The sequence below is a fragment of the Pelophylax lessonae genome, assembly GCF_965119305.1.
Source record: "Pelophylax lessonae genome assembly, chromosome: 13".
In the NCBI taxonomy this organism is placed as follows: Eukaryota; Metazoa; Chordata; class Amphibia; order Anura; family Ranidae; genus Pelophylax; species Pelophylax lessonae.
Window position 1 is genome coordinate 13,221,633 of NC_138780.1, and position 21,666 is coordinate 13,243,298.

At 43.8% G+C, this 21,666-nt stretch overlaps 1 pseudogene across 1 annotated transcript in view; it reads right to left on the reverse strand.

Annotated features, from left to right (window-relative positions):
* LOC309569705 (NACHT, LRR and PYD domains-containing protein 12-like) overlaps positions 1 to 21,666 on the reverse strand; it is a 29,083-nt pseudogene that overhangs the window by 4,021 nt on the left and 3,396 nt on the right. Inside the window, exons 2-9 of the transcript XR_014226132.1 lie at positions 20,646 to 20,710; positions 18,262 to 18,425; positions 16,751 to 16,928; positions 15,413 to 15,478; positions 9,272 to 10,946; positions 6,882 to 6,968; positions 5,155 to 5,325; positions 2,527 to 2,697 (exon numbers count right to left, since the gene is read on the reverse strand). The product of XR_014226132.1 is annotated as an NACHT, LRR and PYD domains-containing protein 12-like (transcript). The remainder of the gene's footprint in view (positions 1 to 2,526; positions 2,698 to 5,154; positions 5,326 to 6,881; positions 6,969 to 9,271; positions 10,947 to 15,412; positions 15,479 to 16,750; positions 16,929 to 18,261; positions 18,426 to 20,645; positions 20,711 to 21,666) is intronic.

Consider the following 21,666-nt stretch of genomic DNA (forward strand, 5'->3'; position numbering starts at 1 on the left):
GAGATCGCCGCCCGCTCTGATTCCTCCTGCCTCCCCATTGGCTGCAGCCAAGCACCAATGAGGAGGTTGACAAGGGCACCATGGGACATTTAGTCCTGGAAGACTATGAGGAGAGAGAAAGAGATTGAGATCGTGAGAAAAACTGGAGCAGCACACTGAGCCAGGGGACAGAGAGGCTGCGAGGATACCCCCCTGCAGTGCTAGTTGCGGCCATGCCACGGGAAACCGAGAGTGAGTGGGCATCTGTTTGGAGGAAGTGTCGCTGTGTCGCTGGGATTGGTGAGAGGTCCTTGCGGCCATTATCTGTGGCTGTTATTAATTGCAGTGTTGGCACTTTGAAAAAAATAAGTTGGTTTTGTGTCGCAGTTTGGGCACTTGGGCTCTCAAAGGTTCTCCATCACTGTCCTACCCTTCCAACCCCCCCCCCCCCAATTGCGCTTCCTTTTCTATTTCCTCTCGATCCCCTGTCTCTCCTCCCCCCTCCTCCATCATTATTTCAATATATTCCTTGGACTTCTTAAATTCTATCCATTTACCCCATACCTCTGCAAAGCTTTCTGCTTGATCTTCATCTCTACTACTGAGGAACTCCATTTTATATACATACTCGATCCTTTCAAACCAATCCTTGATCTTTGGTATTTCTGGATCTTCCCATTTCTTTGGTATTACTCCCTTTGCTGCATTTAATAAATAAGGTATTACTGTAGGTTTATATTGTTTTTTTGGGCATTTCTGTGTTGTGGAATAGGCAATGCCATGGGTCAGCACATTACATGTTAAGACCTACCCCGAAAATAAGCCCTACTGTGTGTTTTGGTGCCAAAATTAATATAAGACCTGGTCTTATTTTTCGAGGAAACACAGTAGTAATGTTCTTATTCCATTGTCTTTACCCTCCCTGCCTGAAATCAACCCAGTTGGATCCACATGGCTAAAAGTTTTGCATAGCTTTGTGTCTGTGTTTAACAATGCTAGTGGTCTATAGTTAGAGCATAGTGATGCGTCTTTTCCTTCTTTGGGGATATTTGTGATGTGTGCCTATAGTGATTTTTTCCTCACCTCCCCTTCCTCTCCTAATTTATTCATATACCTACACATCTTTAGTATTAATTGTTCACCAAAGTTTTTATCATATAACACCGTGAATCCATCAGGTCCCGGACTCTTTCCTTTTATTGTACTCTTTATTGCTGTTCTAATTTCCTCTTGTGTTATAGGTCTTTCTAGATCTAATAATTTTTCAGGTGCTACTTTAGGTAATTTTGCTTCACTTGAATAGTCTTGTATTGTTTGTTTCTTATTTAATTCTTTATCCTGTGATTCTTTTTGCCTCACTGAATATAGGACACTATAGTAGCTATGAAATACACTAGTGATATCTGCTGTTGTATACACCATTTCCCCTTTACTATTTTTTATTATCTTTTTTTAAGTGTCGTTTTTAAGTGTCGGTATTCCCCGTTTTTTTTTCCCCATTTGTACCTCTAGCCATCCTATTAAACAGTGGCGGCCCGTCCATTGGGGGTGCAGGGGCGCCGACCCCCCTATCCATGCATCCGTCCCCCTAATCAAAATGCAGGGCGCCAGATGCATGGATTCCAATGGGGGTTTTTTTTTTTTTTTGAAGCACGTGATTAGAGCCAGAGGCTCTAATAGGCTTCAAAAAAGGGTAGGCTTGGGGCGCAGAGCACTGCGCCCTGACTCCTTTCAGTTGTGTGACAATAGCAAATGAATATTAGCTATTGTCACACGGATTTTCCTCCTGGCTAATCAGGAAGTGGGTCCTGAGACCCGTTTACCGATTGGCCGCGAAAGGAGAAGCCATCCTATTGGTGAAGGAGTAGCAGGAGGCAGGAGATCCAGGGTAAGCCCAACCCACAGAGGAGACTGAGGGGGAAGCCGCCGACACCGCTGCCTGCCCTCCACATGTCAGTCCAGGGTGAGGGAGATGGCGACCGGGGGGGGGGGCCATGGTGTGCGGGCTGGAGCTGGTGTGGTCTGGGGGGGGGGGGGTGTATGGTGTGCGGGCTGCAGCTGGTGTGGTCCGTCTGACGCCCCCCCGGCCCATGGAGCACCAGCCGCCACTGCCATTAGATACCCGTCTAGTCTCTTGTTCCAGGAGCTCTTTCAGCTCCTCCCTTTTCCTTACCAGGGTCTGATGTATCTCCGGGCCTGTTAGTGTTTTTACCTTATGTGCCTGCTCTTATTCATATATGTCTCTCAGAAGTCTATTCATATTACTAGATTTTTCCTCATTTCTCCTTTCCCTCTCTTCTCCTTTCCCACCCCCTTTCCTCTATTCTCATTTCCCTTTCATCTCTGCTCTTTAATGGTGGCCCCATTTTTACATTTGGCTGCCTATACTTACATTTCCTTTGCTCTCTTATTGCTCTATTTTTCCAAAGGAAGAAGAAAATAATAAAGGACTCACCTCCATGTAACATTGCTGGCTGCCATTCTTCTTCATCATGGTAAGAAGAAGGGCAGCAAGTCAAACGCTCTGTATAGTGATGAAATACTCACATCAACTGCTCTACTGTACATGTTGGACTGGACAAAGCCTGCATCAAGTCACCAAAGTAAGGACAGTTCAAATAATTAAACGATAGGATGAGTATCTTCAGAGATTGGTTACTTCTTATTGCTGATGCCAAAAGGGAGCAGGAAGTGTCCCCCAGCCAGTTACTGTTCAAACTGAAGGAAGAAATAAGAATGTAAGAGAATGGGAATGATGAAGCATGTATCAATTTGTGTGTGATATCCCTTCCGTCAAATCTGACTCTTGGCCAGCATGTCCCATACAGTTGAGGGCCTTTTCCATAGAATGTGCTTGGTAAGTTATTTTACAAAGTAGGTTGCCAGGTCTTAACTCAACCCTCCCCATTTACACAGGCTTGGGATTAGCATGCAGAATGATAACGCCAAAGAAAAGAGCCAATAAACTTAACAGCATGTCCTTGGTGTATAGTAGGAAACCCACACAAGCACAGAGAGAAAATACACACACTATACATACAGTGTCCTAGTTTATATTCAAATCAAGGACCCCAATGCTGCATCTCCCAAACTGGCCTTCCATCCAGGCCTATCATAAAATTTTGACCAAATCAATAAAGGATAACCAGAACTAACGGGGATCGTAAAAGGCAATCCTAGAGCTCTGCCCAATTCAAAACGTAACAAATACACACACGATTCATAAACTCAGACAGGAACATGACACATTAACAATAAGTATATATTTGGATGAGAAATGTCATACTGAACGAATTAAGGTCATACATGACCACGCTAGCACATACAGAAGGGAAGATAGCTGTCAAATATTCCCTGGGTGACAGGTTTATCTGAGCTATCCTCTGTTTAGTATTCCTGGATGCGAGATTCAATGCTAAACCATAATCTATCAGTTTCAAGAAGGTACATATTGGAAGATATGAATAGTGATATAAAACTGTCTATAGAGGAGGGACCTGATATTGTCATAAACTCAGGACAGGACAGCCTATGGCCACTCCATTTTATTGATCAGTGACATCTGTCAACACCCCTTTGATCCCAGAGAAAAAGAGAGATCCCTAACGAGTTGGGAGTTCTCATGGTACCATCAAAGCAGGAACATTTATCAAGTTTGAGAGCAGATAACACCTGTCTATTGAAGAGTGCTGCTGTATAGAATAAACCCTCTGAACATGGTGACAGCATGTGTTACAGACGATTATTCTAAAATCATAATTGGTATTTCTAAAATTACGAGCTTCCTCCTTCTCTGACCAAAACGGGGGGGGGGGGGGGTGGCATTTAAAGGGTTAATTGCCTAATTAGCCCAGTGACAATTGCTCTCAGGCTGTTGGCACCTAGATTGTGGTCCTGCGAGCTGGAAAATCTTTGTACAGGGTGCAGCTGAGAGCGACATTGTTACGTAAGTGACAGCGTGGTGTGAGATTGGCCGGTCCTTTGTCATGAGTTAGTGAGGAGGGCAGGGATCTGATACCCACGTCCGTCACAATCACATCCTCCAACAATAGATAAATAGAGACCACAAATAAACTATACTTAAAGAAAAGTAAATATTTCTACATAGGGTTTGCCCAGGGAAAATGGAAAAAGTGTGGAAGAGGTGGCTGGACAATTTTGATTTAGCAGATACCTCCACCAAATAGAAAGCAGAGGCATAACTAGAACCTTCAGGGCCCCGGTGCAAGAAACCATGAAGGGCCCCCCGGAGCCCTGGCCGGGGCCCTTACCTTCAAGCCTGGGGCTCTTCCCACTGATCCTGGGGCCCTTTACTGTCATTGAGGGGCCCTTTATTATGGTCCCGCAGCGGGACCCTTTCACAAGTTCTGCAGTGGCCCCCTTCCTGCCATCTTGGGGCCTCCCCACGGTGGTGAAATGCCAGGGCCCGGTTGTAAGTGAGACCTTTGCAATCCTGGACGTTCACCCACTGGTGTCGGTCGTTTTTATTTTTTGGTATTTTAATTGTATTATTTTTTATCATTTTATTTTATTTTTTTACAATGTCACTGACTATGACTCTGTCCATTCAGAAAAGGAAGGAGCTGGTAAATTACATATTTACCGACCCCTTCCTGGTTCTCTATTGTGACAGCAGCCGGCAGGAGAGGGAAGGGAGCACAATGGGGGGGGGGCAGCACAGTAGGGGGGGGAACCAGGGGAGCACACAGGGGCCCAGAGACAGCAGAACACAAGTGAAATGGAGTGGCGGGGGCAGCATACAGAGGAACCAATCTTCTCCATTTTTCTCCTGCAGCTACAGGAGGAAAAAGGAGGGCAGTGATTTCTCTACATGTTGCCCCTGCCGTCCCTCCTATCCAGGTGTACAGGGGAGCCACACAGGCCCCCTGGAGCACGGGGCCTGGTTGCAATTGCAACCCCTGTAGTTACGCCCCTGATAGAAAGGTTTTTTTTTCCCTCCCTCTCTTGTTTTCCCAGAATATTTGCTTATCATGTGTATTAATATGTACATGGGTTGTATGTGTGTTTTGTATTGATTGTGAACAAAATAATAAAATAAAAAAAGGACATGATTCAAAAGAAGTTGATGTGAATTTTCCATCAGATCAGACATGTTGGTGAACACCCACAACCAGTCCCACTAAATGCCTTCTCATTTACATCAGTCCTACTCACTCCAGTTCCTCTAATTTACAGGGAGGACTTGACAAAGCCATCATCAGGTCACCAAAGTGAGGTCCATCCAGCCTGTTATAAGGCAGTCGAAGTATTCGTAGAGACTTGTTGGAACTGATTGCAGGTCCTAAATACGAGCACGCCCGGTCTGTTAGTGCAGTGATTGCCAAACTACAGGAAGACACCATAAAACAAAGCTGATTAAAAAATAATTTATTCTGTTCGTATCACTCGAGTGCAATGATGAGGCACCATGTCTTTCACCAACATTAACAGTGGGGCATCATACCTCCCACTGACACCAAATGAGGGGGTACTTTTCCTCCCACTGATACCAATAATGGGACACTATTCCTCCCACTGATACCAATAATGGGACACTATTCCTCCCACTGACACCAATGATAAGGCACTATTCCTCCCACTGACACCAATGATGGGGCACTATTCCTCCCACTGATACCAATGATGGGGCACTATTCCTTCCACTGACACCAACGATAGGGCACTATTCCTTCCACTGACACCAATGATGGGGCACTATTCCTTCCACTGACACCAATGATGGGGCACTATTTCTTCCACTGACACCAATGATAAGGCACTATTACTTCCACTGACACCAATGATGGGGCACTATTCCTTCCACTGATACCAATGATGGGGCACTATTCCTTCCACTGATACCAATGATGGAACACTATTTCTTCCACTGATACCAATGATGGGGCACTATTTCTTCCACTGACACCAATGATGGGGCACTATTCCACCCACTAACACCAATGATGGGGCACTATTCCACCCACTAACACCAATGATGGGACACTTTTCCTTCCACTGATACCAATGATGGGACACTATTACTCCCACTGATACCAATGATGGGGCACTATTCCTCCCACCGAATTCCAATGATGGGGCACTATTCCTTCCACTGACACCAGTGATAAGGCACTATTCCTTCCACTGATACCAATGATTGGGCACTATTCCTCCCACTGACACCAATGATGGGGCACTATTCCTCCCACTGACACCATTGATGGGGCACTATTCCTCCCACTGACACCAATGATGGGGCACTATTCCTCCCACTGACACCATTGATGGGGCACTATTCCTCCCACTGTCACCAATGATGGGGCACTATTCCTCCCACTGATACCAATACTGATACCAATGATGGGGCACTATTCCTCCCACTGACACCAATGATGGGGCACTATTCCTTCCACTGATACTAATAATGGGACACTATTCTGCATACTGACCACAGGTGCTAGGTAATATTTTTTATTTCCACTGACCACCAGGCCTGAGACATAGGGGTTGATTTACTAAAACTGGAGAGTGCAAAATCTGGTGCAGCAGTTTCTGTTTATTTTGTCAAAGTTTAACTGAACAATCTGAAATTAGAAGCTGATTGGCTACCATGCAGAGCTCCACCATACTTTGCACTCTCCAGTTTTAGTAAATCAACCCTATTATCCACTTCCTCTGATGCTGGGGCATTTTTGACTCCCATTAGCCACTCTCCGGCCCCCCTAAAGTCTGATGGACAGTAAACTGGTCGTTTGAAGAGTTTGGAGACCTCTGACCTATGCCAACAGCTCTCCTGCTACCTATCCTTAATTTAAAATTGGGCTTTAACCAAAAATGTATTATTTCCTGTCTATTTTACAACATCATGAATTATACAATCACAAAAGGATAGGACAACTTACTACAGAGAGTGTATCTTGCAGTCCGGATGTTTTAACGCTGAACATATAAACTTAAATGCATCATCTCCGAATCTATTGTCATTGAATCTGTAAGGAGTAAGTAAGCTAAATTTCAGTAACATATACAAAAAATGCATTGCGCAACTACTCACATATACTTTACTATCGTCCCTGCAAGAGAATGTGTAACTGTGTTCAGTTTTGTGATCCAGGCACTTCTGCCAGATAGAACAGATGGGGCCTCAACCTCCAATCAAGCAGCAATATACTTGGTCAAGAACATATGTCCAGTCTGCTGACTGGCCAGTGAAGGAGTTGCAGAAGACTGATGTATACATCCCTCCGCTCATTCTGCTCTCTCCTCCTGTCAGATTGCTCATGTTAAGCACATGTTCAATGCAGCACAGCTGATTGGCTCCTAGTGTTTCCCTGCCTGTGTGCGGCAGTGCAAACATTTAAAGGGGGCTCATACCAAGACAATATTAGGTACCCCACACTAGCTGTGTTTAAAAAAAAAACTTGATTTAACATTTTTTTTTTTTCAATACATAACTGCATTATAAAAAAATAAATAAAAAGTTTTTATTTTGTTAGGTGATTATAAAATATTATCTATTAATATATTGCATATTGCTTTGGAGAGCTTTAGCCTTCTTTTCTGCTATCCCCACCCATGTGAAAAAATACATACGGTTTACAAAATGCAATATCTTAAGTGGGAATTTGCATACACCAGTCAATAAATCTCAGCAGTGACTTCTCTCTAATTGGGTGCAAAGTCCCAGGTTTCAATAAAGCAAGCGAAAGGCTAGCACTGTCTATTGTACTCTTTTATTCTCATTAGCTAACCCATAGTGCTCTGGAAATCCTTTGCAATATTGTACAACAAAGATTGCATATCTTATCCTGCCCTTCCTGTATAAAGGAAGTAAAAATAGAGTTTTAGTTTCCCTCTTTGTTCCAGCCCGACATAGAGATTGCCTGTTCAATATAATATTATAGAAGGTTCACTAGTTTAGAAGGGAGGAGCGATACGTAGTGAGGTTGTCTAAAAAGTTTACCATCAAATAAAAGTAATAAATAGTAAATATAAAATGTTGGACTTCTAGAAATTGCAGCCGTATTGGAAGAATTCTGTAGTAAGGGAAGTAGTGTTTGTCTTTCCTCTTCCTATCAGCCCAAAAGTGTGCTTCTTCTTGCCCTTAACCCAGAAACTCATACATAATGTGTACAGCACCCACAGAGGACTGCCTAGGCTCCACAGGCTGCACTGAAGGGAGAAGGAATTGGGCAGAGAGCCCAGAAACTCAGAGCTCAGCCTCTTCTCCTCTCTGACTATCCTCGCAAAAGTGACATGGGGGGAGCAGGAACAGTTCAGAAAGGTGTAATGCCTATTAAGTTGGTGTGCAGTGATGGGGTACTGGGACACTGGGGGGTTCAGAGTCAGGGGTTCAGAAAGGTGCAGTGTTCAGTATATTGGAGTTCAGTGAGAGAGGTGCTGGGAGCATGGGAGTTAGAGAGTCAGGGGTTCAGAAAGGTACAGTGCTTGGTATGTTTGGTTGCAATGACAGAGGTGCTGGAAGTCTGGAAAGTTCAGAGTCAGGGGTTCAGAAAGGTGCAGGGTCTAGAGTGTAGTGACAGGGGTGCTGGGAGGCAGGGAGGTTAAGAGTTGGGAGTTCAGTGTTAGAGGTTCTTGGTGGCTGAAGATGTCAGAAGGCAGTGTGCCAGGGGCACTGGCAGGGGCAGACTGGTAACTTTCAGCCCAGGGGACAAGTACAAACCAGAGGCCCATGATGCAGCGACTTGGCCCCCTCCCACTCTCCCTCTTCCTGTCCTCCTCCTGACCCCCATTCCAGGCTGAAGCTCTGCTCCAGATACTCTCTACTTACCGGCTGAATCCCCGGTTCCCAACCTGGCCAGCAGGGGGCAGTTGGGTGGAGCTGGGATAGCTTGGTTGGAGCTGGCCGGGCGGAGGAGAGTCTCCAGTGGGGCATTAAACTGGCCTGCCCTCTGTGCTTGTCTTCAACCCACAATCAGTAGGTCAGCGGTGGGGACTTTTTAACGTCTCTTCACCAGGAATCCTCTAGGCATGTCTGTGGTAGAAGTGGTGCAGCCTTTTTACGGGGCATCAGAGTGGCCCAGGGGGCAATTGCCCCCCTGCCCCCTGGCCCAATCCTCCCCTGGGCACTGGGTTCTTCATAGGCCCAAAATCAAAAGCTGTCCATATGTAAGCCTGCAGAGAGGCCTCTCTGACTAAGGGCCACCCAATATGGTGCTGGCTCCTGGACTGCATCACCCGCTGATTTAAGGAAGTTAATACTATTGCCTTCCTTAACATCAAGAACTTTTGCCATTTTCAAGAAATAGGAAGACATGCATTTATATTGTACCTTATGTCATGTATTTTATGTAGAACAGGTGCAAATCTCTCAACATCCTCCCTCTGAAGTTTACAGTCTCCTAAGCCCAGAACTTCAATCTCTTCAAAGGACTGAAGTGTAAAAGACGCCACAGAGCAGTCCAGAGGGGTCAGGTTGACTTGATAAAAGTAAAAATGTTTGAAGGATCCGAGGCATTCTGAACAAAATTCCCTATTCTGTAGCTCAAATAATTTAAAGCATAAACTCAAGAGCCGTCTTTTTTTCAAGGATTCACCTTCTGTAACCTCTTGTTGAAGCCAATTGAGGACATCCTTGGCAGCATCAGAAGACAAGTCACCCAGATAAGGCTCCAAAATGTTCCTGGTGGAGATATCAGAGAGGCCACAGAGAAATGAGAGAAATAGTTCACCATAGTTATCTTTGAAGGACTTGGCTCTTTCAAGGGAGCTATGTAACTTCTCGGGAGAATAATCAATATAGTGGACCAAGGCAGCCAAAAATTCCTGGGTGATGGGGTGTAGGAAGGAGAATGATGCCTTTGGGGAATGTGTGTATTCTTTCATTAGTCCTGATAAAAGTTTTGAGGTCCTGTCCACATTAAACTGCGACAAGGTCTGTTTTTCAAATTTGGTAATGTGGTTCATAACTCCATGTTCTGCCATCCACCCGATAGATGTCAACAAATTCTGAGCACTGAATTTATCTGGACTATGGTTGGACAGAACATCAGCAATGAAAGCCGCAAAGAGCTGCGTTAGAGTTTTCGGCAGTGATGGCATCATTTGGTCATCATTGGTTGGTTGGCCTTTGAAGAACTTTGATAGGACTGTGCAGATGATCCAGCAGTATGATGGATTGTAACAGAAAGTGTACAGAACACCGTTCTCCCTCAGAAAACCCAAAACCTTATCTGATATTTCTTTGTTCATGAAGAATCTTTCAATATAAAGCTGACTTTCTTTTGGTAAGAATCCAATGACCTCCAGTACTCTCTTAAAAATGTTAATATCCTTTCCCGCTAATCTGTCTGGTTGGGTGGTTATAAGCAAATGGCAGCCCTTAAGAAGAGACTGTTTTGCCAAACCAACCACCACTGCTCCAACATTTTCTACTTGTTTTATATCATGGGGCAGCCGGCCGAACCTAAAATCAATTTCATGAACACTTTCATCCAGGCCATCAAAGATAAAGAGTAGCCTTTCTGGATTCTGTAAAATGTTCCCAAGTTGAATCTCTAAATATGGATATTCCTGAAGGATCATTGACTCCAAGCTAATCTTTTCTAGCTTGTTGAGATCCCGTAACCTTAAGAAGAAGATGAAAGAAAACTGCTGATAGAATTTTCCACTTGCCCAATCACAAACCAGCTTCTCCAGTAGCATTGTCTTCCCTATTCCTGGCACACCAGTCACCATCACTGCATGTGGTTCACATTTTAGCCTTTGGCACCAGCGGAATAGTCTGTTAGGAGGAACACTTCCTGCAGCAGTCCGTACATAATCTTTATGTTTTTCTGCTGTCTCTATAAGTTTGTATGTAGCGGATCTATTAAAGGGGCGGACGTGGGATGCAATCAAATCCATGTAACGATTAGAAACATAAAAATCCTTATTCTGTCCTGTAGATTGTGAAGCTTTTGGTATAGCAGTTTCTAGCAAATGTTGTTTGTGATGTTCCTGTATTTCTGTCAAAGCAAAGAAAGCAAAAAGTAATATTATTAAAATCATAATAAAAAAAGCAAAAATATTTAGTTGCTCAAATATCAATTCATATGTTACCCCTGATAGACCAACCAGTTTTTTTTTTGGTCAGGTGGCCATGGGTTCTAAGCTCACCCCAAGATGAACTAGACATGAAGAATAGAATCATCTAAAGATGTGTTTAGGTCCAGCTGCCATTTTAAAGACGAATGCTTGGGACATTGGAGCTTTTATGTTTAGATAACTAGTCCATATTTCTGCCAAAGCAAAGAAAATAAAAAGAGAATTTCAATAAAATTATAATAAACAAAAAAAAATGAGTTGAGAATTAGATAGTTACATAGTTACATAGTAGTTGAGGTTGAATTAGTGCCGGTTCACACTACGTCGCTCCGACTTCGGGGGCGACCTGTGAAGTCGCGTGCAGCGCGACTATGGCACGACTTGCACGGACTTCATAAAATGAATGTCTATGCAAGTCGCTCCAGGTCTCCCCGAAGTAGCACAGGACCCTTTTTCTAAGTCGGAGCGACTTGTGTCGCTCCTATTAGAACGGTTCCTGTACCGAACAATGGGAGCGCGACGGACCGCGACTTGTCAGACTGACAAGTCGCGGTCCAAGTCGGAGCAGTGTGAACCGAATCTAAAGACAATAGTCCATCCAGTTCAACCTGTGTAGGTGTGTGTGGCTGTAATCATCCCTCATACCCCTGAATGTTCTGATCCTTGAGATCTACGTCCAAGAGTCTTTTGAAAGCCACCATACTTCCCGCAGAAACCACCTCTTGTGGTAGAGATTTCCACAATCCTGTAGCCCTAACAGTAAAGAACCCCCTGCGTTGCCTGAGGTTAAAACGCTTCTCCTCTAATCACATTGTATGCCCTCGAGTCCTCATGCAATCCTTTCGACTGCATGAGGACTCGAGTGCCCAAAAATCGATCCATATGCTGAATTTTTTTTACTTTTGAAAGACTAACCTTTTTTTTTTGGTATCATGGGCTCCAAGGTGACCACAAACTGCATGAGATGAGCTGGATGTGCACAACAATAGAACCATCTAAAGCATGGGTGTCCAACCTTTTGGCTTCTCTGGGCCACATTGAGTGTAGAGAAATTTTCTCGGGCCGCATATAAAATATATACTATAGTTAAGGTATATAAGTAATAAAACACCGCCGCACCCTTCCCACGCTGTCACGTCCCCCCCCCAGCACTAATTTAACACAACTAGTGGATGATCCCCTCCGAGGCTGCCTCTGTGGCCTTGCCCCCGACTCGACTTCCTTCCTCCCCAGAAAAAAAAAAAAAATTGTCGGGGGGGCAGTGAGCCGCATTGCCTGCAGTTCCGGGCCACAGGTTGGACATGCCTGATCTAAAGGTATCTTTAGGTCTAGCTTCCACTTTAAAGAGGAGTGCTCAGGTCATCTGAGCATTCATGTTTAATGGACCAGTCCATCCAAAAATACTTAAAGCAAAACTAAACCCATTGATTTAACTTTAAAGGCAAAATACAGTGAAAAAAAAGCAGCTTTGCACAAAAAGGTGACCACCCTAATATTCAAAGTAAGTTCATAAATAATACTTATCAAGTGCATCAAAATATGTACACTCAAAAGTGCCCAAATATATATATATATATATATATATATATATATATATATATACAGTATATATATACATACAGTATCTCACAATAGTGAGTACACCCCTCACATTTTTGTAAATATTTTATTCTATCTTTTCATGTGACAACACTGAAGAAATAACACTTTGCTACAATGTAAAGTAGTGAGTGTACAGCTTGTATAACAGTGTAAATTTGCTGTCCCCTCAAAATAACTCAAAACACAGCCATTAATGTCTAAACCACTGGCAACAAAAGTGAGTCCATCCCTAAGTGAACATGTCCAAATTGGTCCCAAAGTGTCAATATTTTATGTGGCCACCATAATTTTCCAGCACTGCCTTAACCCTCTTGGGCATGGAGTTCACCAGAACTTCACAGGTTGCCACTGGAGTCCTCTTCCACTCCTCCATCACGACATCACAGAGCTGGTGGATGTTAGAGACCTTGCGCTCCTCCACCTTCCATTTGAGGATGTCCCACAGATGCTCAATAGGGTTTAGGTCTGGAGACATGATTGGCCAGTCCATCACCTTTACCCCCAGCTTCTTTAGTAAGGCAGTGGTCATCTTGAAGGTGTGTTTGGGGTCGTTATCATGTTGGAATAATGCCCTGTGGCCCAGTCTCTGAAGGGAGGGGATCATGCTCTGCTTCAGTATGTCACAGTACATGTTGGCATTCATGCTTCCCATAATGAACTGTAGCTCCCCAGTACCGGCAGAACCCATGCAGCCCCAGACTATGACACTCCCACCACTATGCTTGACTGTAGGCAAGACACACTTGTCTTTGTACTTCTCACCTGGTTGCCGCCAAACACGCTTGACACCATCTGAACCAAATAAGTTTATCTTGGTCTCATCAGACTTCCAGTAATCCACGTCCTTAGTCTGCTACTCTGATTGGCTGCTTAGATCAAAAACAAATATCCAATACGCCTAGGTATGGGGAGTATTTGCCTATCCTTTACCTCCCATGATGCAACAATGGGTATTTGGGCTTCCAATTCCCAGGCTCAGAATTGTTCCATGGAGGCAGGGAGAAAGTCCTTAAAGTGGAGTTCCACTTGTTTTTGTGTTTATTCTTGAACCTGTGATGTGTCCTAGAAGATTGCAGGGAGTGAGGTGGGAGAGGAGAACTTCTGCTCAAGGCGGCCCGAGCAGAAGTGCGAGCGGGTACCTGTCAAGTACCCCCTCGCCCTCTAAAAAATGGCATGCCAAATGTGGCATGTCAGGGGGTCAGGAGTATTTATAGCGGAACTTCCACTTTTTGTGGAACTCCGCTTTAACTCTGAAAGCTAACCAGAGGGACATGGAACTAACAGAAGCCGTGTGGTGGTATTGAAGTAAACTTGTTGGCCTGCTCCGAATTGGCAAAGAATTTTTTTTTTTTTGCCTGTGATTATGAAGCTGTTTAGAAGAATGTGATGGGAGGCTTTTGAAAGGTCTTCTACCTTGTGCCTATGATGGATCTCAGTGCTGTAGGAGTGCCATTACCTTTATCTCTGTAAACTAAACATAATGCTGAAAATGGCCTACAATGACAGGAGTAGACAAACTATATTACTCTGCTCAAAGCACTCTACACCCTGCTCCATTTGCCCATAGGCACTGGCTTTAAGCGATTTTCTACCTGCTCCACAGTCATAGCCTTCCAACAAAGAAAAATAAACCACTCTCCATCATAAAAGCCTGGTATGATCCAGCTGCTTCTCTGGTCTGTATGTCAGACCTGGGTTTGAAGCTGCAATCTGTGCTGTGTCTGGAAAGGTCTTGTCTTGCTGAGCCTCCTAAGATACTGGCCAGCTTCCTCTCTGATCTCTTAAGGCAACCTTGCCTTGTGTCTTGTTTGTCCTGAACCTTGAACCCTTTGCTCCTCCCACGAACTTCCTATTAAAGCCGTGTCTTTGCGCTTCCTGTTTGCCAGAATGTTGTTCTTCGCTTGATCCCAACCTGTAACCAGTTGTTACCGACCTTTGGCTTATGTACTGACTATGCTTCTCCTTGATCCCTTCCTGCTATATCTGCTACTGGATCCCGGCTTGCTCACCTTCTGGTGGGACAATCCTGAAGGCTGTGACCTGGTAGTAACATGCAGCAAAAAACGTCTCTATCTCAAGGCCGGGCTCCGATAGCAGATATAGCAGGTGGGGATCAAGCAGAAAGGTAGACGGTAAACAAGTCAAAGGTCAGTAACAGGCATTAGCAGGTTGGAATCATGGAGATCAAGGAGATTACGGCCACACACACCTACACAGGTTGAACTGTATGGACTATTGTCTTTATTCAACCTCAACTACTATGTAACTATGTAACTATGAGAAGTAAAATTGAGGAACCATCAGCAGATCTAGTAAAAACCAGGTAGTGCTTAGACCTCAAGCCTCGGGTGAGCCCACGTCATCCGCCAGAGTGATCTGCTTCTGCGCTTATCCAGCTAGTCGGTGGGAGCCTCTATATTGCTTCAGCTACTGGTTTCTGAGCCTAACCCCTGACTGTGACATAGTAGCTTATTTTACTCTATGGTTAAGCCCTTGAGAGAGTGAAACACGTTAGAAGGCATAGGAGCAGATGGAACAGCCTTTGTACTAGAAAGTACTAATACATTTTCATACTAGGCTTTTATGATGGAGTATGTCTTCTTTTTTTTTGTTTGAAGGTTATGAATGACAGAAGTAAGTGTCTATGTACTACATTACACAGGATGCCTACTTTACCCGTCGGCAGGGACTTGGCATAGAGTCCTGTCTTTTTCACGTTTTGCACCAAAACTAGCCTTACGGCATGCATTAGCTTTCCAATCATCGAACAACCGTTAAAATTTACCTTTCAGCTCTGGAGTCAGAGGCTGTCCATTCCGGTCCAGTAATATCTGTTGCATCAGACTGTCCCCTAAACAAATAGAAATCACAGAAGGAGACAATAAAAAAATCAGTATTTTAACAACTGAGTCTCTTTTCTTTGCCATTGATGAGCGACTTACATAAACAAGAAATAGAGGAAGAAGAACGCAGGAAAGTCTTTCTAGTGTTCACTGTTAGTACACATTTAGTGATAAATAGAACAGCACAAAAGTTAAAGAATGAACTATTCATCCCAGTGCTTTATATACCACCATATACCTTCTAGCAGCAACACTCATGGGCCACTTTAGAGAAGAAAGAAGAAGGGCACAAACTGGAGTGGTCAACTTTCATGGATATTTGAGTATCAGCTTTGGCGTATACCTCTGTTATGAGTAGTCGTTCAATGAAGGACATTTACGCCAATTAGTTTGCATCTGTTCGGGTAAGCTTTACTGAGAGTATCTCTTGCAAGGACCACACGCTTCTAGCATGTGATGTCTTATACCTTTTTGATACATCCTTTTATAGCCAATTTTTACATTGTAGCCTATGACAGGCATACGTCCAAAAACATGGTTATACAAGATTACACAATATTTCATAATACATTCTTTGTTGATTATTTAGCCAAGTTCTTGGTCAACTTGACCGGGATAGGATGAGGGACTATAGGTCAAGATGACAATTAAAATGATGGATAATATGAAATTAATGGCCGGTTACTGGAATTATGGTTATCTCCTTTTTCACCTCAATTTTATATGTCCATCTACACTATATTACCAAAAGTATTGGGACACCTGCCTTTACACGCACATAAACTTTAATGGAATCCCAGTCTTAGTCCAAAGGTTTCAATGTTGAGTTGGCCCACCCTAACAGCTTCAACTCTTCAGGGAAGGCTGTCCACAAGGTTTAGGAGTGTGTCTATGGGAATGTTTGAGCATTCTTCCAGAAGCGCATTTGTGAGGTCAGGCACTGGTGTTGGACAAGAAGGCTTGGCTCATAGTCTCCACTATAATTCATCCCAAAGGTGTTCTATCGGGTTGAGGTCAAAACTCTGTGCAGGCCAGTCAAGTTCCTCCACCCCTTATTTATGTCTTTATGGGCTTGCTTTGTGTATTTCTTTTAACATTAGACATCAGCATGAGAGGAGGGGCATTCGGGTAGGTCCTGAATAATATCCAGGCCATCCTCGCCTCTTTTATATTGCTATTAAAAAAAAATATTTTTGCTTCTATCCAAAGCTTTTTTTTTATAATATACGTAGGTCAAGGAATAAAATAATTAAACATACAGAACTTCACATTCTAGTTACCGAATTTATCCAATTCATCTCGCAGTGCATACAAATGGGCAGGTGAATTAAAAAACTGTTGATTGTAGATGGCTTCCAAGAACCCCAAGATGGCCTCTTTTCCAGCATCCAGAATATCTTGTACCAGCTTCTCGGAGAACATAAAGGGTCCCAGGTCGCTCCTCATTTGGAGATATAACTAGAATACAATGTTACTGATTTCAGACAAAATCAACAGAAGCAAAATATTTGTGAATATAATTAGTTTCATTATCCCAAATAGACTCCTCCCTCCACCCCCCACCCTCCACTTCATTGGAGATTCATGTAGAGTACGGGTGTCAAACTCAATTTCATCATGGGCCGCATCAACATTATGGTTGCCCTCACTGGACCTGTTGTATCTGTAAGACTAGATGTCCAGAGCAGTCCACTCATCCCCTACATGAGATGTCAAGAGCCCCCCCACCATTAGAAGTCCCCCAACCTTCCTTACATCACAATGCACCCCCTTACCTTATGCTGCTGCTGGGAAGAAGCTGGGGGAGAGCTGGGAAGCAGAAAGTGCAGGGTCTGAAGGAGGACCAGAAGAGAGCTGGAGTCAGCTGCCGGAGTCTGCTGAATGCAGTGACCAGGGGGTGCCAATACAAGGGATTGCAGTGCGGCTGCAGAGGGCTGCAGGTTCTATAGAAGGAATTATGTCCTCCTCTCGGTTGCCGACTGATGCGATAGGGTGGGGGGCAGAGACAAGCTTCTCTACAGCTGCACAGAGAAGCACAGAATCTGGCGGAGGAGTTGTGTCCTCTCTGCTGCTGATTGGTATGAAAAGGTGGGGGTAGACACGAGGAGTGCCATAGCTGCAGGAGAGGTGGGAGGGCCACATGGAATGGCCTTGGAGGGTTGGATTTGGCCCGCGGACCTTGTGTTTGACACATGTGATGTGAAGTCAGACATACATAGTATATAACATTTTCTTAAAGAGTTATATATTGGTTTTGTATGTATTTCATTTATCATGGTAAGGACTTAAGAAAAGTTCATTAGCTCAAAATGTATTTTAGACGGTTTGAACCATGTATGGGCAGGCTAAATGTACCCAAGTTGATTGATGAATCAGAAATCGAGAAATCACTGTGTTCTGCCGGAGGGGATGGCTTCCTCTGCCCCCCACCACCAGGAGAACACAATGGATCCACGGGAGGGTTTCCCTCATCAACACTGACTAACCCGTAGTTACAGGAAAGAGAATCACTCCCTCTATGGCCGGCCATACACAATGAAGTGTAACTTATTCTTGTCCTCCTTTAGACAGACCGCTCGGTAAGTAAGTTGTAATAAAGAGACAGAGAGTCTGAAAGAAAGCAGCTTCTGCTGTCCTCTCTTTAGAAACCTCATGGCGCTCAGGGATTTATGTATTTGTCATAGTTGACTTTTTCCTTTAAATATTTTTTTTTTTTTTTTGCTGATAGTTGTTGTTGACCCACCACTTATAGATTTAATTGTTGTAAAAGTCAGCACATTTTTCTAGTTACCTCCTTATTAATGATATTCCGAGAGGCCATGTACTCCAGCAGCTCTTTGAATTCAGTGGTGGACGCCACAATGTAGATCAGGTCATTTTTAAAATACTCGTAGATTAGTTTAAGTTCATTGAAGTCGTACTGAGACAGCAGCTGATTGAACTCTTCCTGGGTGTCTGGATAAAGAAAGGAACAGAATTAAAGTTTTTTCTTTCACTTCGATAGATGAATGTTGCAGCACCAACATAAGTAGGATTTAGTGGAGAATTGTAATATTCTGTCTCATTGTAACAAAGGCCAGGATTACAATTAGGCAGATTAGGCCTGTGCAGGGCTATTTTTCTGACAGAATAGGTGCAGGAACTCCCCCCTTCTGAGCCACTTCTTGTCTCCGCCCCCCAAACCACCTCTAAACACCATCCCTTGGTTTCACCCCCTACCCACCTCCCAGTATCGCCCCTTTTAGAGACTTCCAAACCAAGTATCATTTTGTGATGATAAGTCATTTGAATGGAATTTAACAAGAAGAGCAGTACAGTAGATCCCCAGCAGCAATAGACCCTTCCAAGGAACAGCAGATTCCCCCAGCAACAATAGACCCCCCCCAGCAACAATGGACCTCAACAACAATAGACCCTGGAAGCAAAAACAGATTTCCCAGCATCAGGCCAGCATCAGTAGACTCTTCAGCAGCCAGCAACAATATACCCTCTCCCTCAACAGGAGATCCCTTCCAGCAACAATTCATCCCCAGCAACAAAAGCCCAAATAACAATAGTTCATCCACCAGCTACAACAGACCTCCACAGCAACAATGGACTGCCGCGCAAAAATAGATACCCTCCAGCAATACTAGATTCCCCAACAGCGAGCAACAGTACACCCCTCCTTTAAGAGTAGACCTCTTCCAGCAACAATTGACCCCCCAACAACATAAGCCTAACCAAGAACAATAGTTCCCCCACCAGCAACAATAGACTGACAAGCAAAAATAGATACCCCCCCCAGCAACAATAGATTCCCCAACAGCCAGCAACAATACACCCCTCCCTCAACAGTAGATCCCTTTAAGCAACAATAAGCCCCCAACAGCAACATAAGCCTACCCCCAGCAACAATATTAGACCTGCATCATGCAACAATAGATCCCCCAACAGCCAGCATCAATAGACTCTCCAGCACCCCTTGCCATTACATTCATTCAGTGCTGGAGGTGCCGGAACTGCGTTCCACCGCGTTCCTGCTGAAAAAAAAGCACTGGGCCTGTGTCTATGGGCTACAAAGACAAAGAGGTAACATTTTCCTATATACAGTACAAAGGGCTAAAGGGCAAAAAATGCCAGATTTTTGTATTTTTTGGAGCTTCATCAACAGGCAACAAGCGATACAACACTCAGGTGTGAATAATAGGATTCTGGATCTTGAGCATTGTAGCGCAACAAAACTCTCGGGTGTGACTGGAGGCTTAAGCTGGCCATATATTATACAATTTCTGTACATTTTCCTTTGGATTTACCTTCAACTTTATTTTTTTGTAGCGCAAGGGCCTGCCTGATTGGATACAAATTTTAAGTGTTGTTTAGGTTTGACCTCAAAATATATGGCTTGTGGTAAATCTAAAGGAAAATTGTACAAGAAAATTGTATAATTTATGGTCACCCAGTCATTTACTGCTCCTTCTCACAATGCAAGTATTTGGGTCAGTGAAAACAACACACTCCCTGCATGGCTGAGATCTCTTCTCAGCAGCTGATAAGGAGAAAGGCAGAATCAGAGGAAATTGTGTCTTTGCTGCCTCTAGTGGCAGTCTAGTGTATAGCATGGAGGTCGAATAAGTCTGAGTCAAGAGCAAATCTTTAGTGGTCACGTTGTTTTTTGCATGTAATACAACAACAAAAATATGGAAAACTGAGCATTTAAATTATGTGAATGTTGCATTAAAAATGACTTTAAGGTGAACAATATATTAACATCTCAAAATATAGGCTCATCAGCAGGACACTTTACTATTTCTTTAGGCCTGGGTCACACTAGTAAGATGCGATTTTGGGACAGTGTCCATTTACAGGAGTACGGCTTGGGAGTAAGCCTGCTCGAGAGCCCCCATAGCAAAAGGTTTGCTATTGGGGGCACTCAGTGGGGGGGAGGAGCCAGGATTGCCAGCAGAGGAACCTGAAAGAAGAGGATCAGGGCAAAACCATTACACAGAGCAGGTAAGTATAACATTTTTGTTCATAACAAATCATAACTTTAGAAACAGTTTGCAAGAATAGCCGAATCAGGAGATTTGCTGGCTCATTAACAAATGGCCAACACAGGCTAAACATAACAATTAAATATAGAAACTTTAGAATATAGATGCCTTAATATATGTGTATATTTTTTGTAAGACCTACCATCACTGTATCTTGAAGGCATCTGACCCATCTTTTATTCTTGCAGAGCAAAATGGTAACCCAACCTTTAAAATAAAAATATAGGTGATATATAATATATGTGTATCATCCCCCTAGTATGAGATGCTAGGTATATTTAGTTACTGGCTTCTCTATAGTAATTGGAGCATCTATAGATTTCTTTGAGCTGTTCTAGATTTCACAGGCTGCAAGTTTGATTGTTTCCCTGGGCGTTCTGGAGACTTCTAGAACATAGAGGACTGGGAAAGTAAAACAGGTAGTCCGAATATTTAGTGTGCTTCAGCCAATTCCTAGGGAGGTGTGCCCAATAGGTGGGTGAAGGAGAACATATATAGTTTGGGGTCAGGAGCAACCTGAGTCTAGTCCTGCTGGAGAAGCTGCTGCCCCTTTGCGACAGTTCTGCTGAAGTCTGCTGGTGGTCATCGAAGTCCCAGCTATAGCAGAACTGGGGGGGCCTATTTCCATTTACTACTAAGGATTTGGGTCTGGAGGACCCACTAAAGAGTGCCTGATGGGAGCTGGGAGGTGTGCAGCTACCATACGAAATTGTGAGTACTGATCCAAACTCAAGAATCTAGTGACCGTGTGCTGTTCTACCTTTGGGGGCCAGTGGTAGCTCTTTCTCCAAGACTACTCCTACAGGGTCTCAGTTCTGGCCTTCCCATTGGTTACTGGTTCAAAGCCTGTTTTCGAGAAGTCTAGCCTAGTCAAGAGTGTCATCCTGTTATAAGTCAGCATTTTTTACATTGTTTCCTGGTGTTCAGAATTTTTTTTTTTTATCAATACCTCCCAAACTGTCACCACCCCCCTTCATACATCAACTAATCCTGTTTTTTACAGTGTAATAATTGATTGGCAATTATAAAATATTACTTTATAAAATGTGTCCTGAGCGCCGCCATCTTTGTCCGAGTTCCCCTGAAGCCGCTGTGTGTTAATGGATGCCCTGCTTCCTGGTTCGAGAGAGGGGCCGGTGAATGCAGCGCGAAATCTCGCGCAT